The following is a 19,419-nucleotide window of genomic DNA, read 5'->3' as shown; positions in this document are numbered from 1 at the left end:
TAGTCAGACTTGCTCCCTCCCCCACTCCTTCCTTTTCCTCCCTTCCCTCCTTCCTATTGCATAATCATCAGCATATATTTATTGAATGCTACTCTGGCCAGGTGTCAAGGATCCATCAATCAATAAAATCAATTCCCTAACCTCATGAAAGGTATATTTTTGGTATTGTGTGAAGGAGTTTTACTATCCCTCTTTACCTCCTCCCAGTTTTTAATATTTATATTTTCTGCATAACTGAAAGGGAAAGAGAACTGACATTTACCAAATGGCAACCATATGTTAAGCATATCCACTTATACAGTATTATCTCATTTAATAATGCTGTCTTATTAGCATAGATGGGAGACTTTGCCATTTTAAATCTTTAATTATGCTTGTAGAAATATATATATATATATATATATATACACACACACACACACACACACACATATATATATATATGTTTCTATTAAAACTTGGGTTACAAGTTCAACTGTTTAGTTGTGATTATGCATTTATAAAGACTGCACACTTGTGTGTATGTATCTATGTATGTCTATATATTTGTATATTTTTCCCTTTTTGTGTCAGAAAATAGGTGATCAGTTCAAAGAGTGATTGGAAGTTATTACAACACAGCCATCTTCAAGCTTATAGTCTTGGGTGATGAAGTTGGAATTAATCAGTTTAACAGAGTTTACATATGTCCAGAAAGGACAGCTAAGGATTAAGGGGTGCCAGATGGCATTGATGATAAAGGGAGTTTGGGAGAGTATTTTACAACAGAACCTAAAACCAGTACCACTCTTGAAGTTATGTACAAGTTTTGGGGAGCTCTCAGGCTGGTTTATTCTGGTTCCAGCCTGTTTTTTTTCTAGTTGCTGGCATTTGTGTAGTTTTGTCTGTATCTCGTTTTCTTTGCACTGTAAAAAAGGATTGCTTAACGTGCATTTAAAAGAAGAGCTTGTCTTAATTGAAAAATTAAGTGACTGTATTTTAAGATATCTTTGCTACATTTGCAAAAGTATTAGGAGTCAAGACACGGTGCATTAAGGCTCACATTATTGTGAAAGTTGATCCCAACTGACTTTATCCTTCGGGTTTTCTGGGGCATCATATTTTATTTATTTGAGCATCTGTGATTTAGAATGCGTGATTCACTGGTACTTTACTATTATAGCTCTACTCTCTTGAAGTCTGCTACGTTTTTATAGTCCACAACTGGGAATTAACAAGTTAACCTTTGCTGTCACCAGATGTGACAGGGATAAAAATAAAGAGATTTCTTAGCATAATCACTTTAAAGAACACTGTTCATGTCAATACAAAACCAAGTCATAATATTCACCTGGTCTTATTTTTTAAAAAAAAAGTTTTTGAGGTTTATATTCAAATAATAGGTAAAACTGACATGTAGGCTATTTGCGTTTGTATATTCTGTTACATTTTATGGATTTACTATTATTATCTGCTGTTTTCTTCCTAGCTATGTTAAATCTTCATATCCATATACGGATTGATTAAAATTACTTGTTGGTGTGCTGCAAAAGGTTTTTGAAAACTAGATGTTTAAAATTCAACCTCAGTCAATATACATGACTCTAGCCAGAGGTTAGTGTCATCAAAACAAAGTTTATTCAGAAAGTAGTTACAATAATAGAATTACACTTTGTTGCAGTTATAAAACATACATTAAAGCATCAGTAGCATAATGGTTGAGAGTTTGAACTCTAAAGCTCAGTGACCTAAGTTAGAGTACCTCTGTCACTGTGGGATCTTTTCCAAGTTGCTTAATTTCTTAGTCTCAGTTTCTATATAGATAAAGTAGAAAAATATATGACCTATCTCATAGGGTTCTCAGTGTATTTAAATAAAGTAATATGGGTAGAGCACCTTGTATAGTATTAGGGTGCTAACTAAATAAAAGGAAGCTTCTAATTAATAATATTATGAAGCAGAGCCCTGGAGAGTGCCCTTGTTAGAATTCACTGAAGTGAGCTGGGTTCTTTGCAGGTCCAGTGATTGACTTTTATCATTGCTCCTAGATTTAATCAGCTCACAGTCTCTGAGAGAAGGAATTGAACAAATAAACTCATGAGTGACTAATGTAAAAGCCAGAAAGCTCATTTATAAAAGTGACAGAATAATTATTTTGAAGCAAGTACTGAGGTGATTTTTTTTTTCCTCCTGCAATCTTTTACCTGTAGTCCTGTTTGCCACTTTGATCTAGATTTTGGTTCCTCTGACTCAGAGGAAAGCTTCAGTAGACCACAGAGGGGAAAAAAAAGAAACATTAATAGCCTTTGAATTTTGAATTATAAAGTCCTGGTATAAATTCTAGACAACAAGAAAATTTATCCTGTTGAGTACTGTTTGTCCTGGTTGCTGGGTAAAGATGAGGGTCCTCCCACCTTGGGTAGAACAAAAGACCTAGGGAGGATGGAATTGGATTCCCAGGTGGGAATCTCCTTACATCCGGGGATGGTTTAACACCATTTGAAGGGATGATGGTATATAGCATGGTATGAGATGGTAGTGAAGGCCAGGAGAATTTGAGTTAACCTTACTGAGTTTCTTATGATCCCCACAGAGGCTTGGAAATGTTGCTTCTTTCCTTTCCAACCCAGATTACAAACGGCCACAAAGTCTTGTCTGCTTCCCATTGAGAGGCAGAATCTAATTCTCTTCCCCTTGAATGAAGGTATTATAGTAGCTTAGCAGACCGAAAGAATGCAACAGAAGTGAGCTTCTGTGACTTCCAAGCTAGCTAATGAGTTTAGCATCTTTCGCTTGGATCTCTTAGAATGCTCCCTCAGGGAAAAGACAGCTGTTGTGGAAGAAGTTGGACCATCCTGCTTGAGAGCCTCTGTAGGACTGCCTGGAGAGGGGAGCAGGGGCCAGCTAAGTTGAGCCTGCCATCCATCCCAGCAAGACAACAGGCATGTGAGTGACTCTGTCTTGGAATTCCAAACCAGTCAAGCCACCAGCCAGATACCACCAAGTGATTCCAGGGGAGGCAGAAGAAATACCCAGCCAAGCCCTTGAAGATTGGATCTACAGATCATAAACATAATAAAATGATTATTGTTTTAAGTTTTGGGTGTTTTTTTCTACCACAATAGGTAACCACTACACAGCTCTTCACATGCTCTCAGAATGGTGTAGAAATAGGTAGAGTTGTCTAACTTTGACCAAAGAAGCTTTTTGGTCAGAGGAGAATTCACAGGATAATTTGTGTGGAGATGATTATCATCTTCAAAGAATCTGAGAGAGAGGAATGTCTCTTCCTAAGTACTGACAGGAAAAACCCACTGTTTTCTCATAAGTAGTGGACATAAGAGCAGAGAAATGTTGACTGAGAAGAAGCTTTAATACTGCCACGATTGGTGTTTTTGGAGTTCTACAATATGGCAGCTCTGCCAGGCCTCCATTCTGTAAATATCAGATACTACACACAGACATGAGAGAAGACATTGCTTTCATTTTATATGACAGAGGAACCCATGATCTGACTGAAAAATACCTTGAAGTGACTAGGTTTGTTATATGCAACTAGAAAAATGGTGTTTAAGAAAAGAATTAAGTACAGTAATAGAAAAATGAAAAGTTATTTTTTTTAGCACAAGTTTGCTGTTTGTGAAGTCATTATTTGCCATATTAATTAAATATGTGAAATCGTGCCAGTAACCCGAGTAGAATGTCTTAATTATCTGATTAGCTCATCTCTTCCTGGGTCAGTTTATTGTTTTACGGTGGGAACTGTTTCTTGTGTTGCGATCTGAACCCTCAAGTCTGCTCCAGTACATACCCTTGTGGGAAGCTAAATTGTCATGGAGTCTGAACAAAGATAAAAGGAGAACTTCTGTCATCAGGGCCATGATACCATACCTGATGATCCACCTCTGCCCCACAATGGAGAACACCTCTTTATAGTGATTAGAACTCTTGTGTTGATCCTTGCACCTCATTCGGTATTGTTGTAGTATCTATACACTAAATAAATTACAGCAAATTCTGGCTCCCTGGTTACCTTTTATCTCTTTCTAATATGACCATTTCACCATTAACGGCAAGTTGTATCTGTAGATATATTTATGTTGTTAATTAGATGATGCTCAAGGTCTGCATGTTTTTTTGTCTTTGTTAACATCTTCTGAGGCCATCTCTTCAGATACTAGATTTAATTTACTTTGTGTTGATTTTACTAATTTAACTCATAACTCATGGTTGCCTCCATGGTCTGCCTAACAGGGTTACTCTGTTCCTAGCTTATACTGTAAGACTTTTAGCACAATGCCAAGTGCAGTGAGCAAGAAAAATCCTTAATAGAAAATTAAGGGGAACGACAACATATTTTCTCCTAGGAAATGAAAGAGAGAGAAACTTTGAACATCTCATTGTGAATTTCTACCACCCAGTAATGAAGATATAGATTATATTGTGCATTTTATAATTCCTATTTTTGAAATAGCTCAGGGTTACTTCTGTTCATAAGTTTTGAGGGGAAAAACCTGTTCATCTGTTTATTAATTTTTTTTTAAATTAAAAAAAAAATTTTTTTTAACATTTATTTATTTTTGAGACAGAGAGAGACAGAGCATGAACGGGGGAGGGTCAGAGAGAGGGAGACACAGAATCTGAAACAGGGTCCAGGCTCTGAGCTGTCAGCACAGAGCCCGACACGGGGCTCGAACTCATGGACCGCAAGATCATGACCTGAGCCGAAGTCGGCCGCTCAACCGACTGAGCCACCCAGGTGCCCCTGTTTATTAATTTTTAATAAAGCATTTATTAATCCCTGATTACTATCAAGCTCCATGGAAGGTGTTTTTTACAGTCTTATAAAATGTGTATCAATAATACATAAAATATAAGATACATAATAAGCATGTGAAATGTTCAATATTTTTAGTTATCTCTGAAATCTAAATTAAAATCCCAGTGACATACGGCTACACACCTACTAGAATGCTAAAGAAAAAAAGACAGATGATACCAAGTGTTGGTGAAAATAGGGAAAAATCCTAACTCTGGTAGTGTAGTTGGAAAATTTTTAGTATCCCTTAAAACATTGAACATATATGTACTCTATGATCCATGAGTTCCACTCCTAGACTGTATTAGTTATCTGCATCAGATTACTACAACATAATGGCTTAAAACCATAGTAAATATTTATTATCTCATACAGTCTCTGAGGGTCAGGAATCCAGGAGCTGTCTTAGCTAGGTGGTCTGGCCACAGGATATCACATGAGGTGTCAGTGTGTTGGCCAGGGCCACAGTCACCTGAAAGCTGGACTGGGGCTGGAGGTTCTGCTCCAAAGATGGCATATTCTCATGACTGACAAGTTGAGGGTGGCAGTTGGCAAGAGGCCTCAGATCCTTGCCATATGGATTCTGGCATATTCCTCCTTTTAGTGTCCTCCTTGCAGCTGGCATCCCACAGAGTGAATGATCCTAGAGAGAGCAAGGTGGCAGCTTTTATGATGTAGCCTTAAAAACCATGCTCATGTCTATTTTTTTCCTAATATATTATTGATTACATAGATTAGCCCTATTCAATGTGTGTATATGGAGTAGGGGGTAGGGATGCATGGTGGCAAGGATCATTAGGTGCCATCTTGGAGGCTGCCTAAAATATAGGTATTTATCCCAGAGAAATAAAAACAAATGCCCATAAAAACTTGTATAAGAATGCTTATAGGAGCTTAATTCATAATAGCCAAACTGGAGCAACCCAGATATTCATCAACTGGAGTCTGACTAAACAAACTGTGGTATATTCACACAGTGGAAATGACTCACCAATGAAAAGGAGCTAACCACTAATAAATGCAATAATATTCATCTCAAAAAATATTCTGAGTAAAGGAAGGAAAAGTACATAGGCTATGATCTCATTTATAGGCAGTTCTAGAGTGGGCACAACTCACTTAAATTGATGTAAATCAGATTAGTGGTTGCTTCTTATAGGGGTGGGAGGTAGATTGAGGAGGGATGGCTATAAGGAAGGTTTCTGGGTAGTGGAACTGTTCTCACAACTTTGTTAAAACCAATTCAACAGCACATTTACGTTCTGAAGATTTTATTGTATGTAAATTAAACCCCAATTAAAAATATAAGGTATGGGGCACCTGGGTGGCTCAGTCAGTTAAGTGGCCAACTTCAGGTCAGGTCATGATCTTGCAGTTCGTGAGTTCCAGTCCCACATCAGGTTCTGCGCTGACAGCTCAGAGCCTGGAGCCTGCTTCAGATTTGGTGTCTCCCTCTCTCTCTTTGCCCCTCCCCCACTCACTCTGTCTCTCTCTCTCTCTCTCTCTCTCTCTCTCTCTCTCAAAAATAAGCAATAAAAAATATATAAAGTGTAATCCTAGGGCCACATTTGTGATATGTTATAATTAATAAGAGAAATTAATACTTGGGAAATATTAAAGGTATAGTCTTAATTTTTAAATAAGTCAAAACAGCAATTATAAGAAAATATTAATGATATCTTAATTTTTGTATTCACAATACTATCATTCAGAGTAATAGTTGATTTATTTTTTGTCTATCTTCCCATCTTTTTAAATGCTTTTTTGGAAAATAGATAAGAATGTTTTATATTCACAATTTTATAAACTGAGTATATATGTAAGTGGTTGGTTTGTCACAGTATAAACAGTTCCCCGGATTATTAAAAACTCTTTTGAAGTATTGTTTTCAATTGATATATTTCCCTGTAGGACTACGACATAGTTTATATAACTCTTCCGTTCATGATGAACGTTTAGGTGGTTTCTCCTCATTTAAGGAATGCAGTGGAGTTATACACAAAGGTTTTTTTTTCTTTGGTATTTGGTATTATTTCTTTATCCTGAGGTTTTAGAAATGATCTAGATAAAAGCTTATGATTCACATATTCATATTGTTTTTTAGAGGGTTAAAATCATTGTATACAAATACAACATATTAAAGTACATTTCCTTCACTTTGGTTAGGTGCTAAATACACTGAATGCTTTGGCCATGTGTTTATTAACCATTATAACTGAGAAAATGGAGGTTTAATTGAGCTTTAAGGAGGAATAGAAATTTAAATGAATATTGGGTTTCAGAAGGCAAGGATGAGGAAAGGGTATTTCTGCAGCGTTCGTGGCATGGCAGACAGAGCCGTGCAATGTCAAACCCAGGGAATTGCGAGTAGTTTAATATAAAAGCTTAGAGTGGTGGTTCTCAGTCTTGGCTGTATTACAGAATCACCCTAGGGAGAGAACTTAAAAATCCCACCACCTAGGCCTTACTAGACAATAAACTCAGGATGGGTGGGTATAAAATTCAGGCATCAGTAGTTTAAAAACTCCCCAGGTGATTCCTGTGTGTAAGCAAAATTGAAAACCACTAGTGCAGACTGAGATGGTTTGGGATGGGATGTAATTAGAAAAGTGAAAAGATGAAGACCGGATGTAGCAGGCATCGTGCTCTAGGACAAAGTGTGGACTTTCCAGGCAATTGAGCAGTGTTCATGTTCTTCCCTTACCACCCTGGAGTCTTGTGCCTTTTCCTTGCACAGGTGTCGCTTTACTCCGAGCAAACAGGGAGTACCATGTCTCCTTGTGGACAGGCTGCTCTCAGCCTGCCGGAGCTTCTCCCTCTCCTCACTAAGATCTGGAAATGCCTTGGCATTTTCACTCTATACCCCCGGGCAAGTCCTTAAGCACTGATTGATGATGATGGGATATGAATAATGCAGCTTCCTCTCCCCTGATCAGGACAATTGCCAGGTGTGATTTCCACTAGTGCGCTCAAAGTAGCCAATCTGCAAACTTCGTACCATCCAGGACACAATCAGTTTGTGGCAGAAGGGAAACCTACATGCTGCTTCCTTCCCAAGGAAACAGTTTCAAGAAAGAAATGTCAGCAGAAATAAACAGTGGGTTTAGTGACTTAGCTGCCAGCATGTTATCACTGACCAGACACACTTGATTCTCAGACCATAGGGATCTACAAACCACACTGTGAATAGCACGGACTTCCGTCTCTAGGTTGCCCTTGCGTTAGTGAGCCAGTGTCATCTATTGTGGATGGGGCTTTATCTTTCAGCCTTGCCTGACTTCCTTCCTTTCCCTTTTCTTCTTACTTCCTGTTCTTGTATTTCCTAGAAACTCTAATAAATGCCTTTCCCGTGACTCTTAGTGTCAGCAACTGTTTCTAGGAAACTCAGTTAAAATAAGCAGTGAGGATTGTATTAGAAGGTAAAACTTGTGCTTTAGGAAGATCATCCCAAAGAATCATTTAGAAAAATGGGGCACCTTGATGGCTCAGTCTGTTAAGTGTTGGACCCTTGATTTGGGCTCAGGTTGTGATCTCATGGTTCCTTTGATGGAGCCCCGCATGAAGCACTGTGCTGACAGCTAGGAGCCTGCTTGGAATTCTCTCTCCCTCTCTCTCTCTGCCCCTCCCCCGCTTCCTAGCATGCACATATGCTCCCTCCCTCCCTCCCTCCGTCTCTCTGTCTCTCTCTCTCTCTCTCTCTCTCAAAATAAATCACTGGTTGTAAAACTCAAGGACCTTGCCAGGCTCCTCACAATTTGTAAAGTAAAATTTGCTTTATGGTGTATATATTTTTTCATTTACATTTTGTAGCTCATAGACTGATTCTACATTATATCTGTAAGGAAACTTAGGTATCCCTCAAATATCTGTCTTGGGCACATAATTAAAAATTTCAGGCCCTCGTTTTTCTCACTTTTTGAATGAGGAAGAAGAATTATTTCTATGACCCCTTCCAGTTCCGTAATGTTATATTCAGCAGTGCCTGCTCTATTACGTCAGTGAGAGAAGCATAAAACAGACTATTTTCCAGTAGCAATTGTCACTTCTCAAAACAAATTGACAAAAATCATACAATTATTCTAAGAACAATTCTGCAGGAAGCTAACCTTTGCCCATTTTTCTTAATGATATGTTTACTGCTTTTAACTTTGCTTTGGAAATGGGAAACCATCTAATTGGGTTGATAAGGTCAGCATGCAGGAGGTTTGGAAAGAGATTGGATAATATTTGTGAGTGTGTATATTTGCCTAGACATGCTTTTTGTCATGTTTATTGCACTTTAATGATTAGTTAGAAATAATAAGGCTGCTGTATATTCTCTTACATTAATGCTCTGTCATTTATGGATTATTCTAAGGTCATTTGAAAACACAGAGAAAATATAATTATTTGAGGGTGCTTTTGGAAGAGGTGGGTATATTAATAAAATAGTAATTTAATAACACAGTACTCCTCAAAACAGTTTGCCCAGTATCTATAGTTCATAGGAAGGGTTTATGAAGCTGAATGAGATGAGTTATATTTTCCCCTATTTTCAAGGAGCATTGAAATTAAACTTGGGGTGAGTTTGTGGATCAAGAAAAGTGAATTAACAGTGTGTAAATTATTTCTTTTCATCAGTTTATCACACCCTATCCACAAACAACCCTGAAATACATAAATACTTTCTAGACTCTATTGTGTTATACAACTTACCTAGGCAGAAATTGGAACTCATTAGAAATGATCTCAATTCTATTCCCTTTTGGGGTTCTATGTTGTGGAGTCTTCAAGGATAACTTTAAAAATAATAAACCATAGACAATTAGGGTATGTTTGTAGCATTTTCTTAATTTTATTTATTTATTTATTTATTTATTTATTTATTTATTTACAGAAAGTGAGGGAAGGACAGAAAGAGAGAGAGAGAGAGAGAGAGAATCCAAAGTAGGCTCCGTGCCAAATGCAGAGCCTGATGCTGGACTCAATCTCACGACTGTGAGATCACAACCTGAGCCAAAAATCAAGAGTTGGATGCTCAACTGACTGAGCCGCCCGAGAACCCCAATTCTTTTTTTTTTTTTTTTTTTTTTGTTAAACAGGGTATAATAGAAAAGTACATAATTTTTCAGTGTATAGTTCAGCAATTTTTTACATATATATACACTTGTGTAACTACTTCCTGGTTTAAGATACAAAGCAAGATTTAAAAACCATCCTTCTCACCATTGGTTATCACCATTCTTGTCTTCCCTTAGCTTGGTTTTGACTGTTTTTGCTGTATAGTATTTGACTATATGGATATGTTTTTCTCCTCTTGATGGGCATTTGCTCTGTTTTCATTTTTCAGATATTACGAATATCTGGTAAGTTTTTTGATGGCCATATGTACTCATTATTTTTTAGTAGCTAGAACACAAATTAGGATTGCATGTTCATAAGGTAGGAATAATTTAGCTTTACTACTTTCTGTCAAATGTTTTCCCAAAGGGGTGGTACCAGTTTTCTTTCCCACCGGAAATATATGAGAGACCTCATTCCTCTGCATTTATGCCAATATGTTGTATTGTGAGTGTTTTTAATTTTAGTCGCTCTGGTGAATGTGTGGTAGTATGTCATTACAGTTTTAGTACTCATTTTCCTGCTGAATAATGATGGTTGAGTACCTTTTCATATACTAACTGGCTTTTATGAAACCTCCTTTATAAAATCCTGTTCAAATGTTTTAACTGTTAATTATCTTTTTGTTACTGATGTGTGTTTATGTATTCTGATAAATATGTGAATATACTTCTTTTGATGAACAGAGTTCTTAATTTTAATGAAATCCAACTTCCCACGATTTCTTCTATGGTTCATGCTTTTTGTGTTCTGTTTAAATATGTGACTTGAAAAACCAGTCACTGCATAATGTATTCAGTAAGACCCTAGGCTTATTTTTAAAAATTACTCTCTGTGGTATAGTGGAACATATTGAAGACTTCATGAAGCGCTGGGTGTCCTGTCTTTCCAATTTCTAAGTATGTACTTTGGGCAATATACTTAATCCTTTACATCTTTTTAATCATTCATAATGTGATACCTTAGGACTCTCACTCAGTTGCACGTGGCCGAAAACTAAGCTAGCTCAAGCAAGAAAAGCTGATCTGGTTGGAGGGTAGGTCCTATAATCAGAATAGCTACCTAATCGTTGTTAGCACATATGAGACCTTAGGGGCCCTTCACCACATGATACTGTTATCTCTGCTTTTTTGCTCTGTGTTGGCCTCTTCCTCACTGACAGCAGATGGGTTTTATGTAAAAAGAGACATGGCAACTGGCAGCTTCAGGCTTAGAACACCCCAGCTGAGCATCTCAAAAGGAAAAAAAAAAGTGATTTTCTGTCCCCTTCACTTAGGTATGTAACAAGATTCTGGGGAGTCATCTGTCTACCTATGTGAACAAAGAGGAGAGAAAAACTATTATTATTAACCCTGGATTGAAATCAAGAAGGGAATAGTTCCTACAAAGAAGTAGTTATGCTCTTGCCAGGAGGAGGGAGATAAGGTGCTGGGCAGACACAAATAATAGATGTATACTACAAAGGGAACAAAATGCCTGACTTACAAGAGTTGGTTGTTGAAAGTCTTTATCAGAGAGTTGGTTGAAAGTACCTGGTACAAGGTAGAGACACAATGCTTATATGTTGAATGTGAACTATAATGGGGATCTCAGAAACTTTTTTCTCCTGTTCTTAGAACTGGAGGTCTAGAGAGGATCATGGCAGACCTAAGCGAAATCAGGGATCTAAGATGCTGTTCTAGGCTCTTATTTGGAAGTGGCTTTCAGGGATTTTCAAGGTCCCTTGTAGATCTCTATATTACACAGGTCTGAACAAAGTTCTGCTTTGATTCTTCCTGTTGGTCCATAGAGATGCTCCTTGGGGTAAAACATGGGGCCCAGAATCTCCCAAGTCTTTATCCTCTATATTACATTGTTTTAAGTCATTCAGGACTCGACCCCTCTCCTGTCCAAAGTTTTTCCAACGTGGGTTTAGAATTCTTATGGTGATAATAGTGTTTAGACAGTTGATAAATTTGGCAGATATACAACATGGTTGCTTTTGAACCATCACCAAATGGAATATTTTTTTTAGCAGTAAGCACTTCTTAGGGCACTCATTATTTCTTCATTCCTTATTCCATCCCCAAAATATTTCTTGGGATCTGTAGGTTCTCAAACTTTGAAATGTATCAGAATCACCTGGAGGGCTTGTTATGCTACAGATTGCTGGGATCTACCACCCTGAGTGTATGATTCTGTAGGTCTGGGATGGGACTCAAATTGGCATTTCTAATAAGTTTCTGGTGTTGTGCTGCCATTGCTTGTTCAGGGTCCACATTTTAAGAACTAGATAGAAGAGACATTCCCCCAGATTGAGGCATGAATAAGACTCTTCACATCATATTCTAACTCAGTAGGGAAATTTGTAATTTGAAGAAAACTTCTTTTCCTTGTAAAATAAAGAGCCCTTATAAAAACAAAAGCAATTGCTGTCTAATTAACTTTTGCAGTTTTCTTCCTTTGAGGGTTAGGGTGAGGGCAGACCCATATACCAAATTAATTTCTTGCAGGTCATACAATTTGTAGAGGAAACAAAAATAATATCCTTATAAATAGCTGTAAGGATAACTCATAGGGAGAGTTGCAAGTAATCTTCACCTCTGCTCTAAAATCTCTTACCTGCTCCGCCTAATGAGATTTTCTGTTTTCCTTGTTTGTTTTTCTTTTCCTTTTGTGTTCTTGCTGTGTGTGTCCTGGGAATCAGATGTCCCCAAACAGCATTTCTAACTGAAATTGAAAGGGGTGATGTTACATTCTGCCCGCTTCAGACTCAGTCACCAAATGAGTCATAGGAACTACTGCCAGAGACTGAATCACACCACTGTCCTTCCATCAGCCCTAACCGAGAAATACCGTTAGCCGACCTTAGAAATTAAAATCTGGAAGCAAAGATTGGTTTGGTTTTGCTTTGCTTTGTTTTTGGTATCGATGTTGGGCCAATATTGGCAAAGAGGAGATCACGCTGAGTGGTGTGAAGGAGAGGACAAGGACAGATTCTACAATAATGACTGCCTCGGGTGATGGCTTTGTTCTCCTTTCAGAGGAGGGAAGTTCAAGTGTTGCTGGCCTTGAGGACCTCTGGGGCTTAGAGGTTTGGCCTCAGAGGTTTTCTTCCTCGAAGATTTAGGGTTTTAAATACCAGCTATTAAGTCCAACTCCTGTTTGTGAAGCGGTATTTTCTCCTTTCTAAATTAGTATTACGGATCACCAAAGGCATCTGTCTTCTATCTAGTGAAGAACCCTGCCCTGTGGTTAAAATAGCCGTGATATACCATGATAGTGTGGCATCCCTGGTAATGTCACTCTTTCATGCTCCAGTTTGCACTTTTGCACTTAACGTGTAACTTTGAACTCTTGCTGCCAAGTACGGAGAAGAATAATAGCCTTATTAGAATGGAGTCTGGTAGTTTTGCTAAATTCATTTTTATTAAGTTTATTGAGAGGTCTCTGTGCCTGGGTCACCTGGGTGGCTCAGTTGGTTTAGCTTCCGACATTGACTCAGGTTGTGACTTCAGGGTTTGTGAGTTCAAGCCCCTTATGGGGCTCGCTGCTGTCAGGGTGAAGCCAGCTTTGGATCCTCTGTTCCCCTCTCTCTCTGCCCCTCCCTGCCTGGCACTCTCTATCTCAAAAATAAATAAACATTAAAAAAAAAAAGTCTCTTTGCCCACCACCTTATTTCCAGGTAACAATTGTGGGATACATTTTTTTAAAAAGGAATTCTATATAAGTTATATAAGCATATAAAATTTAAAGCATTGAGAATGAGAGAGAATGTCAAAGTAGTCTGTCACTTTTCCGTGAATTTAAGGAAGGGAATGGGAATGTGCGCTGGGTTATGGGGTAGAACTGAGGTTGTGTGGATTTGAGGAAATAGTTGAAGTTCCCTTGTCTTTCCATGACTTACAGTGATTCTGGGTGGTGTTGGAAGGTTGTGAAGCTAGGTAGGAAGTGGTATTAATAAAGTCTTCATATGTAAGTGCTGCCTTTTCAAGGCAGAAACATTTTATTTCATATCTTATCATTTCTCCCAGGAGATGGAGCTGAAAGGAAATGCATTTAAGCCTCTGCAACATTTCATAAATTGAGGGAAGATTTAATTCCCCTTCTATTTATCTAAGTATCATATACTATGATAGGCATGGGGGAGCCAAGAAAAATTCACTACGTGTGCCCTCAGTGAATTTCAGTTATAGTGGGAAGATAAACATGAAAATGAAATTATAATATAGTAACCTGATAATTCTGAAGTGTTGAGCATAAAGTCCTGTGGTGTCTACAAACAAGGGGGCTAATATCTCTGGAGGAGTCTCTGAAGGCTATATGGACATTTACCAGGCAATCAGGAGGGACGGGGTGGTGCAGGAAGATAGAGGAATATATGCTCTGACAGAGGCATGGAAAGAACTGACTTGTCGGTGTGTCAAAGTACGAAGAGGAAACTGGCAGGAGATAAAGCTACTCTAGAAAGTAGTGGCTGTGGTACTCAAGGTCTTCTTGTCTGTTGAAAAAGCTTTAAATGGTATCCTGTTGTCAGTGGGGAGAATTCTAGAGAAACTGGATGACAGATACTCCATCTAGCTTTTTCTAGAATCATGAAAGCATTGGAAGGCCTGGAGAGTCTAAAAACGACTCCCAAAACAAGACAATCCAAGAAGACTGGTGAGGTGTCAGGAGACCGCTGAACCTTTGGAGTTCAGGAGCAACAAGGAAAGTAATAGGAAACTAGCCCCTGGATGAAACTGAAGGGGGAAAAACATGGGGAAGAGAAGCAGCTGAGTACAGAAACCCAGAGCATGCACACTTGAGGGACAGTTGGGGAGACAAAGATGGAACGGCTATAGTCTTGGTTAGGAGAAGAACTAAGAGAGTGTTGCATTACAGCAACTGAGAAAGGAGAAAAGCTGAGGAATAAGGACATGGGTAACAGTGTGAAAATGCTGTAGCGCAGTGATTATCCATTTTTTTCAATTTTTGATCGTCAATTTTTTTAATGTTGATTAATTCGTTTTTAAGTAATCTCTACACCCATTGTGGGGCTTGAACTCACTGCTCTGAGATCAAGAGTCACATGCTGTTCTGACTGAGCCAGCCAGGTTCCCCACAAATCAGTTTTTTAAATGAGATCTTTTCAGTGACAAACATTTTGTTTACCTCTAGTATTAGGCAAGGTTTTCTTTGCAAGGAACAGAAAAGCAGACTGAAGTAATTTAAGCAAAAAATGAATTTGTTGATTCATATAATTGTTTTAAATTTTTTAAATGTTTGTTTATTCTTGACAGAAAGACAGAGCCTGATTGGGGGAGGATCAGAGAGGGAGAGAGGGAGATACAGAATTTGAAGCGGGCTCCAAATTCTGAGCTGTCAGCACAGAGCCCCATGTGGGGCTCGAACTCATGAACTGCAAGATCATGACCTGAGCCAAAGTCCAATGCTTAACCCACTGAACCACTCAGGTGCTCCTTGACTCACCTAATTTTAAGTTGAACGGGGACAAATGTAGTAACAGGTGTTTATTTTTTAAAGTTTATTTTTTTTAATTTTGAGAAAGAGCAAGAGCACAAGTCGGGGAGGGGCAGAGAGAGAAAGAGAGAGAGCATCTCAAGCAGGCTCCCCCAGGTCAGTGCAGAGCTCAGTGAGGGGCTCAAATTTGTGAACCCTGAGATCATGACCTGAGCCAAAGTCAGACGTTCAACCAACGTAACCATCCAGGTGCCCCTAGTGACACATGTTTAAATGGTGTCACTCAGCTAAGCCTGTCTCTCACTACTTCTTGTGTTTTAAAGTTTATTTATGTTTGTTTTGTAGAGGAGAGAGAGTGTGTGTGCCTGAATGAGGGAGGGGTAGAGAGAGGTGGGGGAGAGAGAATCCCAAGCAGGCTCCATGCTGTCAGCACAAAGCCTGATGTGGGGCTTCAACTCTTGAACCATGAGATAATGATCTGAGCCAAAACCAAGGGTCAGACCCTTAACTGACTGAGCCACTCAGACACCACTCTCACTACCTCTTTTGGCTTTGCTTGCCCATCCTCTATATTGGCAATGTTGTTAGGCAGGCTCTTTTCATGAAGTTACAAAAAAATGGACTCTGAAAAGGAGGCTTAGCTCTTGCTCACCACTGATGATACCCAAAGTAGAGTCTCTTTCTTTCTTCCAGGATCCCCATATCACTATTGGGGTACAGATTTTTTAGTCTTTGGAAGGCATATGTTGCTGTCAAACATGGAAAAGTATCCCCCTGAGAATTATCAGAAGTTAAGATTTAAAAAAAAAATTTTTTACCATTTATTATTTTTGAGAGAGAGAGGCAGAGTGTGATTGGGGGAGGGGCACAGAGAGGGAGAGACACAAAATCTGAAGCAGGCTCCAGGCTCTGAGCTGTCAGCATAAAGCTCTATGTGAGGCTCGAACCCATGAACTGTGAGATCGTGACCTGAGCCAAAGTCAGACGCTCAACCAACCGAGCCACCCAAGTGCCCCAGAAGTTAAGATTTTTGATTCCAGAAAAGAGAGAAAGGATGGCAGGTATGCAGATTAACCAGGGTCTCTGACTGGGGAATCCTGGGTTAACTTTAAATCGGTTTGTCTCAGAATTCCCAAACCATTTATAGTCTTCTGTGAGAAGCCAGGCCTTAAATCCAGCCCACAGTTACACATGAGGGTAATTATATTTTCGGAATGTGTGCCTTGAGGAATATATAATGACAAAAACCACTATGAATTTAGTGACGCTTAAAAATGAATTTGTTTTTTAAATTCATGAGAATAATTTTTACTTACATTCTTAAAATGATGTATGGTGACATTTTTCCTCTACAAGTAATGCTTGGGGAGCTTGTGAATTTGTGAGGCTGTTTCAGTCACTCTGACATCCCCAAAACACAAATTGCATGTCTGAAGAATTGCAAGTTCCTCATGGAGTCCACGGGTAGCCTAAGCATATTTTCAGGGCCTATTAAATAAAGAAATGTCCAGGAAATGTTACAGGACCCATACTTATGTAGTTTTGGGGGTGCTAGTATTTAAAAACTGCACCCTCAAGGTGGGTGATGTTACTAGGACCCAAATTGCTCATCTAGAAACTAGGCAAAAATGAACAGGCCACGTGTTGGTGGGAGTAGGGATTCGCATACATTACATAATAAGTACATTATTTTAGTTGATTTTCTAATTCTGTCCTGTTTTCAACCCTTCTGTGTGTATACGGTAGCAAATCCGGAAAAAAGTTTAACATGATAATATGGAAAGAGGAAACTACATATATGTGTATTTACATATGTGTATAGGTTTCATATGCATGTATACATGCATGTACAGATATACATTTACGTATTCATATACATATACACCCAAAACTCCTCACGATTTCTGAAGGAAGTAGCTTTCCCTTCAGTACAACTTAGAGACCTGTGCCACGCGAAACGGGTTCTGGATATATCCTAGTCTTTTGCGACGGGGCTGCCGGGTGCGTTAGTTCTCCTGTCTGCAAAATGGAGGCTGCTTGACCTGTCGTCTTCTTCCCTCGCGGGAAACGCTCAACGTCCGCACACAAGTGCTTCAGCGTCTCCGGTAAAGAACTGCCTCCCTGGCACCTGCGAGCTGTTATTGAGTGGTCCCCGAGTGCAGAGTATTACATTCGGTGCAGTTTCCGGAATGACGGTTTTGTTAGCCGTCCGCACTATCTTCTGGTGCGGGGAGGGCTCCTGTGTGGCTTGAGCCCGGCCGCAGGGTAAGGAATCAACGCCCACGCCCAGGAGGAGAGCGGCAGGTGCGCGCGGCCCCTCCTTATGCGTCCTGCCTGCCCTGCCGGTGCGGCTGCCAGCCGCTGTGGCGCCACCACTGCTCAGCTTGGGCCATTTCCCGACCCGGCCACCCAGCTGTGCCTAACATCGTCCACTAGAAATTCAGCTGGTGGAAAAGGGAGCACCGAAGTGAAACTGGTCTCGGTCACCCAGGCTGCCCCTCAATCCTTCTGACACTCTAGTCCCCTAGAAAATCGTCGCCGTAATCTAATTTTTCTGCAAAAGAAAGGAAAAACAACAACCCCCGCTCTCCCAAAGAAACCCTATAATACTGATATTATGCTGTGAAGTATTTGCGGTGAGGTTTGAAATGGTGTTGGAAACAGTCATTCTGGTTTCTTGGGCAGTTACCAAATAGCTTTTAAGTACCTCTTTTTTTTGGTGTGTGTGTGTGGGGGTTCTGTCCTCAATTATAGATCCATTTGTAGAGGAAGACTTCACTCTTTTGCTAAATTGTCAGAGGAGTAGGTCTAAAATAATTTAATTGGGTTCCTGATGGAATGCAGTTTCATTTGCCCAGTTTTAAGAACTTAAGGTTTTATGGGTTTTGTTACTTTGCTGTTTCAAATTTTAAGTTCAATTTTATAATTTTATGAGCCTGTATTTTTTAAAATAAAAGTATTTTTTTCAAATAAAAATAAAAATGAGGTTTAAAAAAGCTTTAGTTTTTTTAACAAAAGGAACATCTCTTTTTAGAAGTCATTGAAAACCTTGAGGGTTTACGTATACTTTTTTTCAGTTCTGTTTCTCTTTGCCAGAATTACTGGATTTAAGAAAACCCTAAATATTGCTGTAACTTACCACAATTAGTAATTTTACTGAAAACTCTGGTTAAGATCAGATTGGGTCCATTTGTTGAGTAGTTAAGGAAACTGGCAGTATTACTTATTTTTCACAAGTGAGAAGCTACTTTGACATTTGTGGCTTCTAAGTATGAATCTCAAAATTTGCACTTGCTGTGCATTTGAACTGGTGTGCATTTTCTTTTGTTTTGAGTGCATTTTACCTTATAGCTGCACAACTAGGGAAGTAATTACTTACAAATAAGTGATGTACTTAGGAAGGTTTCTGATCATGTTATGGTAGCTTTGATTAAATTCTCAAGTAAGGTAATTATTGCAAGAAGTTCCCAATTTAAAGCAAACACTTCATTAGGTTGAAGATAATTAAAAAAAAAAAAAAACATAGCCAGTTTATGTCTGCACTCTTGGTCTCTTTCCCTCTCTCTGTCTCCCCCAATTTCTCTTTCTTTTTGTCCCTCTCCCTCTTCCTCTCCCTCCTTTTGGCACTCGGTCTCAGTAAAAGTGCAGTAACTTCCAAACCCATCTCAGGAAATAAATGCTATGTCCAAACTACTTTTGGGGAAAAAATACCACCATAAAATGATGTTGAGGGAATTGCCATAAGATAACGGTGATATTTCATCGTCCTGTGACATTACCGTCCTGGTTGTTTCTCTATTTTATATAATACCATACAACAACAGGCACTTTGTGAGGTTGAAATGTTGACATTTTTCTAGCATTTCTGTGTTTTAGGTGGTGCCAGAATTGTCAACAGGAAGCCTTTCCAAAATCCCCATTGTTACCCAGAGAGAAAATAATGACATGGCCATGTTTTTAATATTTCAACAGTATGATTATGTTTGGTCATCACCAAGAAGTGGGAGGCTTCATATCCTTAGGAGTTTCCTTATTAATTACTTAAAGTATAAGAGTTATAGTGCACAAGAGGGAGCAAA

At 39.0% G+C, this 19,419-nt stretch overlaps 1 protein-coding gene and 1 long non-coding RNA gene across 5 annotated transcripts in view; one reads left to right on the top strand and one right to left on the bottom strand.

Annotated features, from left to right (window-relative positions):
* PDE4D (phosphodiesterase 4D) overlaps positions 1–19,419 on the top strand; it is a 1,404,509-nt gene that overhangs the window by 266,799 nt on the left and 1,118,291 nt on the right. The gene's annotated exons all lie outside the window — the stretch shown is intronic.
* LOC122238767 lies at positions 5,132–17,637 on the bottom strand. Of its 4 annotated transcripts, none has more exons than XR_006217928.1 (6): positions 17,284–17,637; positions 16,657–16,828; positions 12,500–12,607; positions 10,004–10,186; positions 9,494–9,576; positions 5,132–5,441 (listed from the first exon to the last, which is right to left on the bottom strand). It is a non-coding gene; the product is annotated as an uncharacterized LOC122238767 (long non-coding RNA). The 4 variants fall into 4 exon arrangements; XR_006217924.1 differs by lacking the exon at positions 10,004–10,186 and adding an exon at positions 11,384–11,430 and having other exon boundaries at positions 17,284–17,632; XR_006217931.1 differs by lacking the exon at positions 10,004–10,186 and having other exon boundaries at positions 17,240–17,632.

Source organism: Panthera tigris, chromosome A1 (genome assembly GCF_018350195.1).
Source record: "Panthera tigris isolate Pti1 chromosome A1, P.tigris_Pti1_mat1.1, whole genome shotgun sequence".
Classification (NCBI taxonomy): Eukaryota; Metazoa; Chordata; class Mammalia; order Carnivora; family Felidae; genus Panthera; species Panthera tigris.
The sequence above is the reverse complement of the archived record's forward strand: the minus strand, read 5'-3'. Positions and strand labels throughout refer to the sequence as shown.